Below are 15,902 nucleotides of genomic sequence, written 5' to 3' on the forward strand. Positions count from 1 at the left end.
GGACCCGATGTATAGAGTATCGATTTACTCGCATTGATTTGGTTAGTAGAGGACCGATTTACTCTTATTAGCTTGATCAGTAGGAGATCGACGTACTCTTTCATAGGTCTAAGGCTCCCTGTATATATATCAATTATGGAAAGGGAAAATGCAGAGGATGATATTGTGAACTTTAAGGTCTGATTCTCTGTGTGTCAACAAGTGAGGGCAGAATATCAGAGTGGCGCAGTGGAAGCAAGGTGAGTCCATAACCCACAGAAGCATCCTTTTTGGTTAAGGATTTGATCATGACATTATGATGGATTAGTATATGGGTCTCTTGCGTGGTTGTTACCCTTGAATGAGGATTCCTTGAGTTGAGCAGTAAATTTGGGAACCAAATTTTTATTAGTGGGGGAGAATGTAAAATATCGAACCAAATAATAATTAAATAATAAGGTTTAATAGTCTAATAGCCTTAACGGAATTTTTAGGAAATTTTAAAATTTTTTTGAGATTTAATTGGAGCTTGTAAGACGTAGGTTAAGGGGATAAATTATTGGGTCAAAGTATAGTCTATTTAAATAATTTGATTTAAACGAGAAAATGTTTAATTTTCTTAAATGTTTTCTTTTTCCTTTTCTATAAAAGTCTGCCCGTGCCCTAACCTTAATCGGCGAAAACCTTCCCCTTCTTCATGCGACGCCGCCGACCCACCTCCCTCCCTCTCGCACTCATACGCGCAGGCGACGCTGTGCGCCGTGCCATCGCCACCTCCTCGTCGGCCAACAACAGCCTCCACTGCCGACCTCTCTTCTCTCTCGGAGCCATGCCGATCTCCCTCTTGCGAGACCTCACAGACCACAACCGCTGATCCTCATCCCTCCATGTTGTGCCCCAACGGATCCGACAAGTATTCTTTCTCCTAGTAGCTTGGTTTCGGGACAGATTTGGATGTGTGAACCAAACTTGATGTAGTTCTCTTTCGGCAACATAGTTTGAAATTCTGGGCAGATTTATAGATCGGAAATTTGTCTTCGATGTTGACTGGTTGTGGCAAACTGTTTTTGAATTCTAGATTAATTTGGAAGACTATGAATTGAGTTTGATGTTGGTTCTCTTGTGGCCTGTTGGATTGAGATTTCACAGTAGACTTGAAGGTTGAGAATCGATTTCAAAGTCATCTTGTTTTCTTCAAGATAGTAGTAACTTTGTAACAGATTTGGTAGGATGTGTCATTTTCAATATTGTGAACACTCCTTCGTATTGGTTTGAAATTCTACTACGGACTTGGAAGTAAGGGAATTGGTGTAGATTTAATAGTTGTTTTTTTTTTTGTTTTCTCTAGCTATGCATGATTAGACTGAAACATTATAAAAATGTAGTTAGGTAACCATCTGATGATGTCTCATTTTCCGTAAAGGTTCAATTAATTATTGTGCATGTATGTTGGCAAGTATTACTTCTTCTTGTAGGTAAGGATTTGGGGAGTCGTTTAAGGGGTTGGGAAGCCTCTTTCAGTGGTGACCAAAGGAAAGGATGGAAGGTTGGGATTTGATGGAGATGAGGGTTATTCTTCTTCTTGGTGCTTTTCGGCCACCTAGAACAGATTTAGGTGGGTGAATGGGTTACAATATTTCTTTGTTTTATGGTGATTCAGAAATTCTAGCTTAGATTCAATGGGTTGTAATCGAATTCGATGTTGGTTCTATTTTGGGCATGCTAGTCTCAGACTTCTGGATAGATTTAGATGAATCGAGGTTTATAGTTGGATTGGGATTTTCCCCTAATTAAGTTGGGTTTGAGTTTGGCTAGTTGGTGCTTATGAAATTAGATAAGTTGTACAATGTATAATTTACAGGATGTCATTTCGGGATGAGCACTCCGACACGGGGATTGTTTAGCTCGAGCTATATATTAAAGGCGGGTACTTCTTGCTTTGTTTTCTTTTAGTACATTGACCTTAGTGTATGAATTATTTTGGATAAGGACTGTTTACCTTGACTCCACTCTTATTTTTCCGGTGCTTGATACTTCCACGTTATCTTTGAGATATTCGTTTCCATATCTATACAGTCTCTTTTGTTGTCCATGATTCGTAGCAGATGCTAGATATCATATTTGTATGCTTTAACTGTGTTTGTTTATGTACGATATTGAGCATGCTGGCTTCATGTAACATACCTGTTTCTGCTTATATATATATATGATGACTGTTGTATTGTTCGCATCATGTCATTGCATACATGTCGCATCCTCGGCCACTCAAGAGAGTGGTAGCTGGAGTTGATGCCGCTTGTCCTGTCGTGCCGCACTCGGCCACGCATGGGTAGTGGTAGCTGGAGTTGCGAGCAGCAGGGACCCCCTTCGCTGTGTGGCTAGTTAGCTACTCAGCACCTGTCCATCCGGTCACTCGCGGGAGTGGCGGCCTTTGGGTGGTACAGTTGTCATTGATCCGGCCTCTCTACCATACAGGGGTCATGGTGCAGAGAGGTGGGCGGGGTGACCATCCGTGCATACGCTGTCATTATGCCTGCTTTGGCTGCTGCTGTTTACTTATCTTGTTATTGTTTACTTATGCTGCTGTGGTATATTTATATTGTCGTTGCTTCTTGCTGTTGTTCACTTATGCTGACATGCTGTCTTATGCTAAGATATGCTCACGTTGTAGGTGGTTAAACCTTGGTTTAGTCATTGGAAATGTTTATATACCTTACCCATTACCTCTGTAGTTATGAGCAGTACTGTAGCAGATTAGTACCATTTCTGACTTTCTATATCTAGCCTAGGATATCGTTCCAGGTATGAACCTTTATCATGGTTTTATTTTTGTATCTGCTATTCTCTTATGAGACTGTATTCCTTTTGGGTATTCTTTATTGGTTGATTATGTTAATGCACTATATCTTTCTATACACGCTGAGTTTCAATACTCACCACCTCGCAAATTGGTTTTCTTTCACCAGGTAGCAGTAGATTATTCATGGATGCTTGGAGAGATGCCGGCTGCCAATCCTGGGTCCCGCGTCATATTCAAAAATTAATTTTGGTTCTGTTTCTCTTTACTTGTATTTCGTATTCGTTGGATTTGGTGTTGTGAGAACTAGGTTTTGATACTTGTTGTGTGGACTTGGTATTTGTGATGTTTTGATAACTTTGCAATTTGTGGGTTTTCTCTTCATTTTCTTTCCGCTATGCTCATTTTATTTTTTTTGTTGTCCAGCCGAGTAGGCTGAGTATAGTAAACTGCGTGGTTGTGTTGTTTCCATTTTCTATGGTATATATATTCCAGCCGAGTGTGGCTGATGTATATTTTGTATGTATTAATGCTTCAGATTGTCACTCGTAGAGGGGAGATGCTGCCGAAATTTCTTTTGGCAAGGACTCCTCTTGGGGCGTGACAGGCTGGATTGCGACATTTGAATTCTGGAAGTTCTGGAATGGTTGAAGTTGTTGATTTTGGCTGAAGTTTTGCTGAAATTGTTGAGAATGACCTGCTGGATGATTCTATTGATGCTGATAATATGGCTGATGAATCTGCCCTTGTGGTTGTTGCTGATAAAATGCATTCTCATACCTCAAATTAGGGTGATCCCTCCATCTCGGATTGTATGTTGAAGAGTTGGGATCATATTTGTGTTGCTGAAATTGAGGTCTTGAAATGGCTACAACGGATTCATCTTGATGTAGATTAGGACAATGATCCGAAGAGTGATCTTGGCTTGAACAAATTCCATACAACTTCATCATTGATAAAGGAAAATTTGAAACATGACACGAATTTTGCAACGCCATTTACTTAACTAGAGAGGTCAATTCTTGCAAATTGTTTCTAATTTCTTGTTGCTCAGTCGAAACTAAATGAGTTTCATTAACCACTCTAGTACCAAGAGCTCTACTCCCAAATTGCTGTAAATTTTCTGCCATATTTGAAATTAGCTCTCTTGCTTGATTTGGAGTCTTATTCAACAAGGCTCCTCCATCTGCTGCATCTATCATGCTCCTATCCATGGGAAGTAGACTCTCATAAAAATATTGAACAAGGAGCTGATCACTAATTTGATGTTGTGGACAACTCGAGCACAACTTCTTGAATCTTTCTCAATAATCATAAAGAGTCTCTCCCACTGCTTGTTGAATACCACAAATGCTCTTTCTGATAGTTGCAGTCCTAGAAGCTGGGAAAAATTTCTCCAAAAATGCTCTCTTCATATCAATCCAACTTGTAATGTATCCAACTGGAAGGCAATATAACCAGTCTTTAGCTGCTCCCGTCAAAGAGAATAGAAAAGCCCTCAACTTAATGTCTTCTTCTGAAATCCCTTGTGGCTTCATGGTTGAACAAACCACATAGAATTCATGTAGATGGCGGTTGGGATCCTCTCCTGATAAGCCTTGAAATTTGGGAAGCAGATGAATAAGTCCTAATCTGAGTTCAAAATGTCCTGCCAAATCTGGATAAGTGATGCACGAGTACTTATAAGCCACATTTGGAGCTACAAGCTCTTTCATGGTTCGATCGCCTTCTGTTATCTGATTATCCATCTCTGAAATTCTGCTCTCACAAGTTGCTGTTGACCTAGCTTGTCTCCTTAAAGCCCAAAAGGTTCTCTCAATCTCTGAGTCAAGTTCAAGCAATGTTGCAAAGGAAGACCTAGTCATGCAAGCCAATAAACAATCAAAATTCAGTAGATAATCAATAAAATCAATAAAATCAGCAAACTAAAGCTGAGAAAATTATTCACAATCCAAAACAAACAAACAATTCTAGCAAAGTTTAGTGATCCCCGGCAACGACGCCAAAATTTGATAGCTATCAAAATTGATATCACAAATAAACTCCCAAATTAATATTATGATCGAAAACCCACAACTACACAAGGAAATGTTTTAGTATAAGGCCCGAGTCGAGTTTTTCAAGGATTATGCTAGCATCGTGTTTGTTTCGGATTCAAACACTCTTTTTTTTTGGGGGGGTTTTCTAGATATGAAATGGGGGTTTGGCATTAAAATGCAAAAGAGAACAGAATTGAACTTGCTAACAAATTGTTCATTGCTGCAGAAATAAATTTTTAAACAAGCTAGAAATCAAACACTTACACCACACTTGCACTAAATGGAATCCAACCAAACTGACATAATTAAAACTTATTAATTCTGAGCTAAACGTAAACAACTAGAGACTGATCTTAAGTACCAGAATTTGTTATAAAAATTACTCTAATTAACCAATTAAACTTATCTATTGAAAACCTAGGTGCAGAATTTAGATTACTTCTCGGAGAGTAAAAGCAATGACCAAAGCTCAACACCTCATCGATTCACCGACACATAAGGATTAACACTGACTAAAATCTATCAGGCTAACTAAATCATCATCTAATGGATTGCTAAAACAGATGGATAGCTAGAACAGAAATTACTGCACGAACTCAGAAATCAAAATTGAAGAACACTGTGCAGAAATCAGCTTTGAGCTGAGAAGAGTTAAACATAACCTAAGTAAAAGAACAGAAATCGTGCAGGAGAATGACTTGCTAACAAATCTACTCTATGAAACATCAAATTCAGAAACAAAGGTGCAGAAACAAGAAGATCTAAGCTACAAATCAAACTGTAAAGAAAACCTAACATCCCTACAACTCAAATCTCAAATCAGTTTGTCTCCTCTTTGTTGTCACACAAAGAATCTGCAGAGAACACTCTAACAGAAGTCGGTCTGGTGTACTCAAGCTTCAAGACGAACTCAGATTCACTTGTATCAGCTCACAAATCTTCAGCGAGATCAGATTCTGACATGGTACTCTGTTGCACGCTGCTCGGTTCACTGGCGCTGGAATCGCAAGCTGGACGAAGGGCTACGAAGGATGGAAAGCTGTCGAAAAAGGGTCAGAATCACCGGAGGACCACCGCCGATAATCCCGTGAAGGAATGGAACTCAACCCAGAGAAATACCGCTGGGCTGAGGAGCAAAACGCGCCCCGCAGCTACAGTGTGTCGCCTGCAAAAATGCTCGCGGGAGATGTGCTGAAGGTCAGAAATTGGTCGTCGGAAGCTGAGGAACTCCACGCCGATGATGACAACTTGATTCGAAGATCTGGGAGAAGGGAGGGAGTTGCGTCCGCGCTGTCACGAAAACTGGCACGATGAACAGTAGCCCAAGCTCACTGTTCACCGTGCCAAATTCTAGTTTTTTTACCTAGGGTTTGGTCCAGCTAGGGTTTGACTCAAGTCCAAGATCAATTGGGGTCAGTTAGGGTTTTGGGCTCCATTTGGTTGAGTGAACCATGCCTCCACTTGAATCATGAACCCATTAGTACCCTACAAGACCAAATTCACATAATGAGAAATAAATAATGCATAAGATGGAAAAACATCATAAAGCTCATAACAACCTTGTTTGGGGAAATATGATCAAAATTGGAATTAAACATGTGCAAATATATAAAGAACACCAAATATTAACCCAAAATTAATGTGTCAATTCATAGTTTATCAACGTAACATCGTCGAGCGACTAATTGGCCACCCTTGACCTCCCCTACCGGGTCATCCACTGGGAACTTTATCTTTTGGCAATATGTAGATACTACTGCTTAGAACTCGTTGAGGGTCGGTCGACTCAAGATGACATTGTAGGCTGACGGTACATCCACCACGATGAAGTTGGAGGTCATGGTTCTCCTCAATAGCTCTTCCCCAAGCGAGATGGCCAGCTTGGCTTGTCTGAGCCGCAAAACTTCGTTGCCCGTGAAATCGTAGAGAGGGGTTGTCATAGGCAGCAACTCGTTTCAATCGATTTGCAATTGATCAAACGCCTTCTTGAAGATGATGTTCACCGAACTTCCTGTATCAACGAAAGTTCGGTGAATAGTATAATTAGCAATTATCGCTCGGATGATCAGCACGTCATCGTGAGGGATCACCACTCCCTCCAAGTCTTTGGGGCTGATGCTGATCTCGGGCCCTTCGGCCTTCTCCTGCTGCATCCTACGGCGTGAATTTCCAGTCGCCAAGCGTACGACTTCCTGGATCTGTTAGAGTTGTCGTTGGTCGACACTCCGACGATCATACCTATTTCTCCACGGGCAACGTTGCTTCTGTTTTCTTCTTCCCAAGTGGAGGGTCTGTTTTGCCCAGCCAGGACTCAAGAGGGATCATCGCTATCCCTCCGTTGGTGCTGGTGGTGTCACTCGGGCGCCCTTCTTTCATCCTCTCAGCACCCAGTAGATCGAGACCTATGTCGCTGATCGGGAGATGGAGAACAACGGTGGTATCCTCTCAGAGCCAGTCGGCTAACGATCGGTGTTAGATCATAGCAATCGCGCGTGTTGTGTGTCGATGACTGGTGAAAAGAGCAGAACATTGACGTCCATACCTTGCCCTTTGCTACCTTCTGCCGACCGAAAGCCACATGCTGTACAACATGTGTCTTGGCCTCCTGGTGTGGCCGCACTCCCTCTGCCCTTTGCCCTTTGGGTGGCTGGTGGTTGTTTGACGGACGGCGCTCGGATGCAGTCGGTGGTTCGGTCGACGTTTCTTTTTTCCTTGTCGCTTGGGCTTCTTCTACATTTATATATTCATTAGCCTTTTTGAGCAGGTGGTTGAAGTCCCTGGGCGGCTTCCTGATGAGCGATTGGAAGAACTCTCCTTCGACAAGCTCTTGAGTGAAGACGTTCATCATCATCTCGGATGAGACCGATGGGATGCCCATAGCCACCTTGTTGAATCGCGTGATGTAGGCTCTGAGCGCCTCCTTGGGTCTTTGCTTCAAGGAAAAGAGGCTGACGCTCGTCTTCTGATAGCGTCGGCCGCTGGCAAAATGATGTAGGAATGCATCTCGAAAATCTTTGAAGCTGCATATTGATCCGTCCGACAGTCTTCTGAACTACCTTTGGCTGATCCGGAGAGGGTGGTGAGGAAGACTTGACACTTTATCCCATCTATATATTGGTGAAGTGTGGTTGCGTTGTCAAACTTATCCAGATAATCATCTGGATCAGTCGACCAGTTGTATTCCCCGATCGCCAATGGGGTATAATGCATGGGTAGGGGGTCCCACAAGATCTCCTGAGAGAATTGTAGATTGATCCGTTCGGGTGAAGCGTTGTTTCGGAGTGCCTTGTCCTTTCGTGTGTCCCGGATGGGCGCGTCGTCCGAAGACAATCCCCTTTCTTGGTTCACTTGAGCTAGCTCTGAAGGTATTTGGAACAGGGCACGGTGAAAGGGGATCGACGTGTGTGGCGCTTCCCCGAGCGTGTCGATCGGCCCCTATTTTGGCCCCATATAGAAGCCTATTCCGGTCGGTCTTCTAATCCCACTCGTCTTCTGGTTGCCGACGTCGCAGGTTGTGGTGCTTACCGATCAGCCAACGCCTGTTGTTGCTGATGCTCGATCATCTTCGTCGCTTGGGCTTGCACAAGCATCTCGAGCTCCTCCTGGGTGAGCGTCACGGTAGTGAGTCATCCAGCGTTCTCCATCTTCTCGATTCGGATAAAGGTCAACCTCCCACAGACGCAGCCAAATATGATTTTGTCCGAAAGTCGATGAGATGGAAAGCTGGGGATGTGACGCTCCCGCTGACCGTCTATAGACTCTGCTCTACCTCGTAAGACAGATGACGCCAGTGCCAAGTCAGGGAAGGGGTCCCCGACGTTGGCCCTCCAACGCTCAAGTCAGTCACCGACGATGATGGTGCAACAAGAATGAACACTATAGAGCAAATAGTGTGTATTGCGTACCTCCATGATGCTTGGACCCCCTTTATATAGAGCTCCTATAATGCGTATGCACACTTCCCAAGGCAAGCATGCTTCCCAACGTTTTCCTGAAAAGACTTGTCTGTAAAGTGACCTTGACACAATACCTTAACAAGTCGAGCATATCTCTGATTTGATAGTGGAAGCTTCCGTCGTACAATCTTCTGGTTGACCATGCTGGTTGTCAGCGGCACTAACTCCTAAAAGGATGTCGAGAGATAACAGTGGGTTTGTTGCTAGGCCGAGCGGGATAGCCGCTTGACCGGAGTTTTGTTGCGTTGGTACTACGCCTGCTCGGTCGGAACTCCGCTATGACTGTCGATAATCCTACTGTCGGGTCGAGCGGGATAGATGCTTGGCCAGGATATCGTGTCTTGGCATCCAACACCCCATTGAGCGTCGGCTGTTCAGCACATCACTTGAGTCAGAAGTGGGCTCCGGTCGGGTACCTTTTCCTCCCGGTCGGATGACCTGATCGCTCGACCGATCGATATACCTATCGTCCGTCCGACCATATGATATTTGAACATTGATCGCCTTGATTTTTATTTCCATCGTGATAACTATTCTCCGTAGGGTGACCCCTCCTTATCACCTGCATCACTCTATTTTAAAACTATTTTAATTAAAATCATGTCGTATTAGAGCAGTTTAAATTAAAATCGATTAAAAATACTCCGAGCGAAGAAATCTGGATTAATATTATATTATTTTAAAGTAATTTTTAATAAATTTAATTAAAACTACTATAAAATGGTATAACTTTAATTAAAATTAATCAAAATTGTTCTAAAATAATACAGTTTTAATTAATTACTCAATTTTTGAGAATATACTATTCTAAAGCCACGAACAATTTTAATTAATATGAAAGATCTACTACTTTGAAGCAGCTTTTAACAAAATTGTATCACTTTTAACAATATTGGCCAAAGCTACTTGATGAAGCACTAATGGGATGCAATAGTAAAATACTTAGAATAATAAATAAAAGAAATCAGAATTTAAATTACGAATAAATATTTTAGAAATCGCCCACCGCCCAATCTTGATAAGTGAATCGAAGACAAGTCTACCTTCGGGATATTATTCCAAATAGTTTGAACATCTGAATTAAAAGTAAAATAAAAAATATTTTAAATATTAAATTATGATTGCTAACGTTAACTGTTTTAATAATTAAAAAGAAAAGAATAAGATGTTACGGTATGGATAGTTAGAGATCTTCATTTCCATTTATTTATTTTTTATTCTAAAATTCACCTTAATAAAAAAACACATCCACATCCATTTAATTTCAAAATTCAAACCCAAACACCCCTAGTTTTTTACTTTTTGCAATTTCATACAAAAAAAATTTTATTTTTTCTTCTCCAACCCAATCATTTAGACCATTCCTCTGCCGTCCATTTTGATGCGAGACTTAAACATCGTTAATAATTGCCACAGATCCATCACTTCGAAAAGAACAAGTTAACAACTCAAAAAATTCCGCATACTTTAATACCTACGATCGGATCAGCACCGTCCAATTCCAATTCAACGGATTCGATCTATCATCTCTTCATCGGACGGATGAAACCGGAGCCTTCGCATAGGAACGAGCTGCCCCACGATTACGAAGGCATCGATGATGACAAGCTCGGTCCCTGCATCGATCCGTCCATCTCAAAATCGACGGTTGATATGACTTTCCCAATCGCTTTGCCAATCGAACGGGCTTCCATCGAACGGGGTCTAAGTCAATCCTTGTTCTCATTGTCAGATCCATTTCTGTGTGGTTCCTACCCTTCTTGCGAGTTGCGACGATTTCCAATCGCTTGAGGTATAATCGATCTCCAGTTCTTCATGCGTTGCTCGAATTCTGTTTCTTGGGTCTTGTTAGAACTAGAAGGTTTGAGAAAAGCCAGCTTTTACTTCAGTTCGTCTTTTTGTTTTCGCCTCTTTGTCGATGGGTTGATGATTTACTAAAATTTCAATTCTTGCACTTCGTATTAGGCGAGGAAAGTAAACTGAGGTTTATTGATTCAAGCTTATTTTTGTGTTTGATCTATTGCTATTTCCTTATGATGCATGTTAGATTGTTAGTTTTGGTACTTTGTTTAGTTTCATTATGCATGATTATTAATCTTGTCTCATAGTGTGACAATGTGGTACAAGTTTATCAATTATGTATAATTATGTTTTGTTTATTGCTGTTTAGGTTTGTCTTGTTCACTCTCATAATTTAGTTATAAGTCTTGTAATTTCATTTGTTTTCTATCATGCCTATTGGTCGTAGTGTGACAATGCACCTGGTGTAGGGGTAGTCTTCGATAGTTAGTTAGGTTTGATAGTTGATTTCATTTATGCATATTTATTGTGTTATTCATAGTGTAGAGTGACATTGCGCTATGGGTTCATCGTTGCTTGTTAGTTAGAATTTCTTTTATTGCATTAGATGTAGAAACCCCCAAAAAAACAAACCCCTGGTTCGATTTGGTCTGATAACAAACATCCTACCATTAGTTCCACGTGAGAGACGATTCTCTACTATACTACCTTAGTGTAGGTTAAAGGGTTCGGTTGAGTAGAAATTATTAATTTGATCTGAGCGAGTGACAATTGCACAGATGAATTGAGATTATGGTGTTATTTCTTTTATAGTTTATATTCATACAAAATAATAACAAAACTATATAATTTCAGATGCAAAATAAAGTCCAAACTTAAATATATATAAAAAAAATTTCTTCCTCCTTTCACCTTCTATTCACCACGGTATCGTATGCTGAAACCTCGGTATGATACCAAAATACTATCATTCTAGTTAAAGAGTACTAAAGCTTCAACACGGTTCAAGATTTTGAATCTTGATTGTGCCTCTGTTGGTAAAGATCATGTAGAATGCATTCAACACTAGCAAACCAAATATTATAGTGCAGTTGATATTACTCAAGAGGATCAATGCTAATGAGGTACTATCTAGAAAGGGAGTGCAAATATTTGACCCAAAAAGGGGTGTCTTCATCTCTAATAAACATTGTTATCTTTGTAGAGAAAAAAAACACATGAACATGGAGATCAAATGTTCACAATTTGAAGTTTCACAATTCAAGATAGAAAATCTAGTCATATATGGTATGGAGGTTGATCAATGTCTCACACACATGAGTGAGGAAAGAACTGTGGATAAACAATATGGTTTGACTTAAGCACACTTTTCATACATGATCCATATTAAATACTAATGTCAACCTTAATCCATGACAACAACTTTGGTCTGAATATTATAAAAGTACAAGCTCTTATTGTATACATAAATTCTAGAATTAATTCAGGCCTATTTAAGGCTAAGTTTTGATTATCTACACATAAACCAATAACAAATCCTATCAATGATCAGGATGTATTTGATTCTTGTGCTCCTCGTGATCATAACTGCACCCATGAATCCCCAAAAGCCAAACACAAATCCAGGAGCAAACCCAATGAAATACCAAATTCCTCCATGCTCATCATCTTCATGCATGTCCTCTTCTTCATTTGCACCTCTACTATCGATGGTTGGGTTGTCGTCTGAGCACTTGGTTTGGAGTGGCTCCCCACAAAGTTTAGGATTGCCGATGTAGGACAAGTTGGTGAAAGTTTGTAGCTGAGTGCCCGTTGGTATTTTCCCAATAAGATTGTTGTAAGACAAGTTTAGGGTGCCCAAAAAATTTAAATTAGAGACGCTTGAAGGAATTTTACCCGACAATTGATTCTCTGAAAGATCAAGTGATTCTAGTTGACCCATGAGACCAATCTCATATGGTATGTTACCTAAGAAATGATTCATAGACAAGTTGAGGAAGCGAAGGCCATGGAGGTTTGTGATCTCTCTAGGAATGTCGCCTGAGAGATTATTGTTTGAGAGATCAATGCTAGTGACAACTGAAAGCAAAGTCGTGTATAGAAGTTCTGAATCCTTAGCAGTTATACTAACACTCTCTTTGTAATAAAAGGAATCATCATATAATGGAGTAGATTCTTTGTTCTGGCTCGTCATCATGGAACTAAACATGCCAAAACTTGGAGGCAAAGAGCCAAAGAGATTATTGTGAGCCAAGTTTAGCACTTGGAGGGATGGGATTAGAGAGAGCTGTGGTGGAATTGCACCTGCGAAATTATTTGACCTTAGAGAAAGAACTCGCAATGTTGATAGTTTCCTTCCAAACCAACTGGGTATAGCTCCGGACAATTTATTCCAGCTCAAGTCGATAACTACAAGTTGATTGCAGTGTTGTAAAGTTGAGGGAATTGTACCAGATAAACTATTATTATTCATGTGCAATGATTGCAGTCCGGCTAAAAGCCCAAATGTTTTGGTGATGCGGCCAGATAATTTGTTGGTGGAAATGTCAATGATCACTAGCTTTGAGGCATTACCCCAACAATCTGGGAGTGTTCCAGATAAATCATTATTTGCGAGGTTCACAATTTGCAATTCTCTTTGTGTACAAATGGAAGACGGAATGCTGCCATTCAATTTGTTATTGGACAAAAACATATAAGAAACATCGTCAACCTCAACAAACATACTTTTAGGAATTGGTCCAGAGAATGAATTGTGTGAAAGGTCCAAATGTAACTGCGAAGCATGCATTCTTGGTATGAAGCCTTCAAAGCTGTTGTAACTTAAATCGAAAGAATTTACATTCTTGAAGCATTCTAAAGAGCGTGGCAACATTCCTCTCATATGATTGTGAGAAACATCTAGCTCCAAGTACGATGTGCACAAGCTCCAAAACCAATCAGGAAAAGCATCTGATATTCCATTGTTTGATATGTCTAGCTCATTTAAAATGGTTTGGTTCCGCACCCATGGAGGAAATCTGGGTCCCAAGTTGCAGGAGCCCATTCGAATTCCTACTGCTTGAAATGGAGGAAGCCAATCTTGGCTCACTTTGACTGACAAGTTGTTGTCAGATATATCCATGTAATATAAATTTGTGAGATTGGCAAAGTGGGCTTCTGTGATATCTCCAACCAAATAGTTTGAACATAGACTTAAGGTCATTAATGCAGACAATTTCCCCAAGGATGTTGAAACAGAGCCACTCAATTGATTGTAACCAAGGTAAAGATAAGTTAATCTTTGAAGCCTCTCAAACTCACTCGGAAAAGGACCACTAAGCTGATTGCTTTGCATGCCAAGGAAAAAAAGTTTGTTAGTTCTGCATCTTGATAGTTCTTCAAAGAATTCAGTAAGTCCCCCTGTTATACTGTTATAAGAGAGATCGATTGTACTCAGGTTGCATAGACTTCCTAAGGCATCAGGAATCGATCCACTTATGTTGTTAACATGGATATAGAGAAATTCTAGCTGAATGAGATTTCCAATTGAATCTGGTATCTTTCCATCAATATCATTATATGATAAGTCCAAATTCTGCAATGCAGTTAGATTGCCAATAGTCTCTGGTAAGCCTCCAACAATTCTATTAAGAGAAAGGTCCAGACTTGACATTTTACTCAAGTTTCCTATGCTTTTCGGTATTACACCTTCGATCTGGTTATCACTGAGCAACAAACGTTCTATGTTTCTGAGGTTTCCAATATTTTCAGGTATTTCTCCTATGATGGAATTCGAGCTCAGATTCAGTAAATGCAGATTTCTGAGATGGACAAAAGATGCCGGTATTTTTCCAGAAATCCGATTATGAAATAGAGATAAGTGACGCAGATGGGAGAGATTGCCAAGTTGGTGGGGAATTTCTCCTCCGAAATGACAGTGCGAAAGGTCCAAGTGCTGCAATTGAGTTAAAGATCCAATCTCGCTAGAAATTTGATGGCCAGATAAGTTGTTCCGACTTATATCTAGATACTCCAAATGCTTCAAATGAAACAATGAAGGATGAACCTCGCTTCTGTTGAAAACAGTACCAAATTGCAAATGATAAATAGTTGAAGAGAGATCAAGTTCTATAACATGACCTGTGACGTTGTTGCATCCTACACCTTCCCAACTGCAACAGTCATCGTCCGTCCATGGAGATAGCCGCCTGTCGACGTCAGGGAAGCCACTTCTCACGCTCAGCAGAGCCTTCCTTTCTTCCTCTATGCAGAGTTGCAAAGATCCAGAGAAAAATAAGAGAGAAATCCAGAAGAGGTAAATAAGAAGGTTGAGTGCAGCAGCAGCCATGAGATGTTGCACCAAGAGTTCAAAGGGCAGATCAACAGAAGCATTAGCAGCATTTTCTACCACTCACCCTTATTTAATATAGATAAAATTAATAGGAAATATATGATCAATGGATGTCACCATCTGAATTAATTTTTTGCTTGGCTATTTCTATTAACTTGGAATAAATAGGCTTGAAAAATAAAAATCTAATGATCAATTTAGTTCACGATAGTTATATATAAAAAATCTTCCTTTTGTTTTTTTTTTCAAAAGAAAGATAATTGAGGAAGAAAATCCGATCAAAATAGAGTCTAACGTAAACTTTAGCAATATTTTCTCTCTCTCCCTCTTACATAATTAAAATTAAATTAATAGGGGTGTCCGTTGAGACAGGGTAGTGGTTGAGATATGGAAGTATTGTCACATGATATTTTGAGATTGACTATATAAATTAAATTAATAAGAAATCTATGATCCATAGAAGTCACCATCAGAATTAATTTCTTGCTTTGACTATTGGCTTGGAAAATAAAAATCTACTCTAAATTCATAGAGATATTCCTATCAAAATTGATGTATCGTATCGAGTCGTAAACTTTAGCAACATTTTCTTCCTCTCTTCCTTTATAATTTAGATAAAATTAACAGGAAAATTATGGTCCATAGAGGTCATCATCGGAATAGACTTGGGAAAAAAAATCTACTATAGTGATATATCTATCATTCTAAGTTTTTCTTTTCCTTTCAAAAGAAAGATAATTTGTAAAGAAATTTCTATCAAAATTGATATATCGTATAGAGTATACAGTCTTAAACTTTAGCAATATTTTCTCCCTCTCTCCCTTATATAATTTAGATGACATTAATAGGATTCATGGAAGTCACCCTTACCATTAATTTCCGGTTTATTGACTTGGAGGATTTATAAAAAAAATATAATAATTGATTCACAATTGTCACCATTACCATTAATTTCTTGCATATTATTATTGCCTTGGAAGACTTGGAAAACAAAAATC

At 39.8% G+C, this 15,902-nt stretch overlaps 1 long non-coding RNA gene across 1 annotated transcript; it reads left to right on the plus strand.

The window, feature by feature from the left end:
* The first annotated feature begins 10,378 nt into the window (after nt 1-10,378).
* On the plus strand, nt 10,379-15,069 carry LOC122001605. The gene is made up of 2 exons (XR_006117411.1): nt 10,379-10,563; nt 14,325-15,069. It is a non-coding gene; the product is annotated as an uncharacterized LOC122001605 (long non-coding RNA).
* Nucleotides 15,070-15,902: the final 833 nt, after the last annotated feature.

The sequence above is a fragment of the Zingiber officinale genome, chromosome 7A (assembly GCF_018446385.1).
Source record: "Zingiber officinale cultivar Zhangliang chromosome 7A, Zo_v1.1, whole genome shotgun sequence".
Classification (NCBI taxonomy): Eukaryota; Viridiplantae; Streptophyta; class Magnoliopsida; order Zingiberales; family Zingiberaceae; genus Zingiber; species Zingiber officinale.